This window comes from Leucoraja erinacea, chromosome 5 (assembly GCF_028641065.1).
Source record: "Leucoraja erinacea ecotype New England chromosome 5, Leri_hhj_1, whole genome shotgun sequence".
In the NCBI taxonomy this organism is placed as follows: domain Eukaryota; kingdom Metazoa; phylum Chordata; class Chondrichthyes; order Rajiformes; family Rajidae; genus Leucoraja; species Leucoraja erinaceus.
Genome location: NC_073381.1, coordinates 19,169,089 through 19,173,388, shown reverse-complemented (window position 1 = coordinate 19,173,388; position 4,300 = coordinate 19,169,089). Strand labels below are relative to the sequence as shown.

At 45.3% G+C, this 4,300-nt stretch overlaps 1 pseudogene; it reads right to left on the bottom strand.

Moving 5' to 3' along the window:
* Positions 1 to 3,323: 3,323 nt before the first annotated feature.
* LOC129697761 (U1 spliceosomal RNA) lies at positions 3,324 to 3,478 on the bottom strand (annotated as a pseudogene).
* Between the last annotated feature and the right edge of the window lie 822 nt (positions 3,479 to 4,300).

Below are 4,300 nucleotides of genomic sequence, written 5' to 3'. Positions count from 1 at the left end.
TGATCTATATAATGAGGGTGGGAGCGGGGGGCACGTAATCCCTCATCGTAACTCCTCATAAAATACAGATCAAACTTCGTACTGGTAAGTACTCGTTTAATCTTACTATTTTACTTCGGAGTCACGTGAGTGACTACGTGAAGATTTCAAAGGTCTGTGATTTCAAACCGTGTAACAGTTTTAATTTCACTCACTGCCGAAGTTCTTGAGGGAGGAAGTGTTATCGTAATCAACCAATGGATCTGCTTTCTCAAGAAACAGAAAAGTATTTATTAACAATAACAACATAAATAGCTCCCCTGAGCTTAAATTAAATATTTGCAGTTTGTAATATTCTGTCTGCAATTAAATCAGGCTTATCAACGGTTTACAATAAAAATATTCTGAACGTCGTTTCCCTTGACCATCCTGCCGTATTGAGAATGTGGTCAACCGGGACGTCCATTCGTTCAGCCGCTGATATCAATGCTGCCCTAGTGGAATGGGATTAAAATGTATTATTATCTATTCCGGCAGCTTTCAGTACCTGTTTGAGCCACCTTGAAGTGGTTTGGCTCGTTACCCCGTCTTGGGGTTTCTTGTGGTTGACCCATAGACTTTTCCTCTCCCTCTAAGATTGTGGGTTGTGTCTATATATTGTTGTAGATGGGTCACCACACTCAACCTGGACTCTGGTGGGTAGGCCCGGAATACCACCAGTGAATTGGGCGTTCCTGGTCGCTTTGGTTTTTACCAGACCTAGAATGATGAACGTGATGCGGTCTGGGGTGATCACCATGTTATCCAGTCTTAGTTTTATAGAGTGACTGAACTCTGTGAGCGGATACGAGAGCCATAAGCATGAGCGTTTTCAATGTAGATTGCGCAAGACTGAGGGATCTAGCTGGTGGCCATCCTCTGAGATATGTCAATATCACACTGATATCCCATACATGGGTATACCTGGGTTTTGTGGCTTGTTATTGTAAATGCCCTTCATAAGTTTTATCTTCAGTGGATGGGATCCCATGCTCTGCTGTCCTGCTGTTTTTAGATAAGCAGACAGGGCGCTTCGTGCTGTATTTACGGCACTGTAACTCATCTTTTCATCATGGTGTAGATGGTCCAGGAACTCCAATACGTCAGTGGTTGAGTAGTTTCGTATGTTGTCCCTGCATCCTGGCAGTATTTTTCCCATGTTTGCTTCTTGGTGACTGTTCGCAGGGATGCCGACATGGTGGTGATGGTTCATTTAGGTAATCCCAGTCCCTGGTAAGGTCTATTCAAACCTACAACCCAGGAGTTAGATGTTTTTATGGCATGGGTGGCTTATGCCTGATACTGGGTGAGTCAACAACCGTGGTCCACTAGGGAAATCCATAGGTGACTCGACCACCATGTCGTGATGAACTGGGAACCATGGCTATGTAGGCCGGTCGGGCACCTTCAATATCCCAGAGGCAGATTCCATCTGTATTGCGAAGTGCCCGACTGATGAGGCAGAAGGGAAAAGAAGCAAAAGCAGAAATTCCCCCTATCCAGCGTGTAGGCATCTACCGCTGCTGCCTCTGATCTGGTTCCTAAGTCACATACATAGGTTACTGGTGATTCTGTCTTGTTGCAAACAAATTGATATCTGGCGTTCAAATTGCTTAATAACTTTAGCAGATATTTTGGGTTTGACATCCATTCAATGTTATCATAAATTTTTCCCCGGTGACGTGGTGTCTCCCACTGTGTTCTAGCTTACCTAAGAGATAGGCAGCCGATAGTTAAAAATGTCTTTTGACACACCATTGCCAGATCTGTTTAACCAATTTGTTGCACGATAATGATTTTATGCTCCCCATATGGTTAATATAAGCCACCACCATAGTATTATCAATCCGTAACCGTACATGCACGTGCTGCATTTGAAATGCATATGCTTTTAATCCAATAGGCGACCACCATTTCCAAATAGTTGATGCCCAGTGTGTGTAGTAACGATGATTCTGAATTGGTCCATCTGTTACCTGTGCTGGATATGGAGTTAGTTGCTCCCCAGCCTAAAGCACTGGCATCGGTTTTTAATAACCAAGTTAGGATTGGTGATAATAATAGGGCTGAAACTGTGCCAAACATTGTCTGCCCACCACTGTAATTCTGATATAGCTTCAGTGGGTACATTCATGATTTGATTATAGTGACTCGAGCACCTTGGCAAAGTAACAGTCATATGGATAGAATTGATATTAAAGCCCAGATAATCCATGGCAGTTAACGGCTTCAATTTTGGTTTATCTGGGTGTAGGATGAACCTCAGTGTTTCAAGGAACTGTTTCGTAGTTGAACTGCTGCCACAGCTAATTCCTTTGTTTTTCCTAATATGAGGATATCATCCAATATATGCCATGATTATGCTTGTTTTCTTAATATTTTCATGGCTATTTTTAGTATTTTTGTAATTAGTTTAGGGCAGAGGTTAGACCATTGGGAATGCTCTATACTCCCATAGTTGCCCCATCCAGATAAATTTTAGGTATCTACAATGATCCTTGTGTATGGGTATTAGATAGTAAGCATCAATATCAATGCTTGCCATAAAGTATCCTTTGGAGATCAAATGTCTGGCAGTGACAAAACGTCTCCATCTTAAAGTGTATATACTCAACAGATTTATTTAGTGATGTAGGTCAATGATGATGCGACATCCACCATCTTTTGTAGTTTTGGTGAATATATTCGATACAAATTCCAATGGTTCATGTTTGGTTTTTTACCAGGATCCCTTTTGTAATGAGCCTTTCTAGTTCAGCTTGACCTTCTCGCTTCTCTTTCTTAGAGGGAAAAATGCCCTTTGGGCGCATTGCTGAACTGGCGGTAATATGCCCAATTTGAATTCAAGTTTGTATCCACTAATACTGTTGAGTATATATTTGTTATTTGTGACAGTACCCCATGCTTTTTTAAACAAGTGTAAATGCCCCCCCAGTTAGTAGAGCACCCTTATTTTGTGTAAACTGGCAGGAACCAGACTACCTACCTCCATGTTCATTGTTTTTTCATGAAGGCTCAGTTTTGCTGGTATGCTGGTGCTGTCGGTGGGGCGACGCATTTTCCCTGGGGTCACGCTCTGGGCCCCTGTCTTAAAAAAGACCTTTGGGGGTAATAAGCAGCGGTCCCCGAGCTTTCACCAGTCCTTGGATGTGGGTGTTGACTGGTGGATGCTGAGGGGTGCTGCCAGCTGGGTGTTGGATGAGATGTCCTGCTCGTTCCCGGGCCTGCCCTCATGAGGCCCACAGGTTTAGCTGCCTCTCTTTCCGCTGCAGAGGTTTTGCATAGCCCCGCATATTTGGAGTTGAGGGCAGGTCTTATATGCCACTACCACAAATTTTGCAGTCGAGTATCCCGCATTTCGGGACATCGCAGGCGTCAGCACACCCAAAGTGCAATGGGATAGCCTCGTCCTGGGAGAACCATCTTGGTGATCATGGTGTCTCCCCTTCCAGGTAAGTATGATCCGTGGAACGAGCAAAGGCGGTGATTTTCGATGTTAGGAGCTTCAGAATTCGCTGCTTTTTTAGCTCTTGACTGCGAGTCTGCTGACCCAGCTGCCTGCAGATTTGACCGTTGACACTCTTTACTTTTAGTGCCTCTCAATTTTCAGGCGCTGTACTCTTCTAAAGCTTCTAGAAAGGCCTTCTCCTGCAGGGCTTTGTTGGAAAGATGGTTGATACTGGCTGCCATCTGGGTTCCAATAGTCTTCCTGCCCGTGGAGGTGCCATATAGTGGCCCACGACACCCAGCAGCTCTTCATGATCCTGCTCCCCTGGCATACTCCTGCTCTCGTCCGCCTGCCCTGGGTGTGAGCCAGCCCAGCCCTGGCCTCCCTTGCTAGCCTCGAATAAAGAGGGAGCAAAGGGGTGCTGTAAATTCTGTGGAGGAGGCATATGCCCTACCTCCGTGGTCCCATCAATCTCTCGACAAGGGAGATAGCTAGTGCAATAGCACTGGGGTGGGAGTGTTAGCTCCCTTGGCATTCAGCCAGTGACCCCTCGTTTTTCTGGAGGTTTTTAGCTCCATGACCTCCTCTGGCTTGGGGAGACAGACATACTTGTTTTTGCTGTCTCCAGCCTGTTCCAGAGTTAGAGGAAAGTTGATTCTGTAGAACCTGTATTTTTGGTAAGGTTTTGTCTTACCTGTTGTTAGAGGCTGCCTGCCGTTTTTGGGCGGCATTCTAGCGGTTCCCGGGCGGCGATTCTCCTTGTCGGGAGTCTGCAGGGGTTGCCGGTCGGGTTTTAAATTTCCCTCCGGTCCGCTGCTGTTAATCAAACAGCTG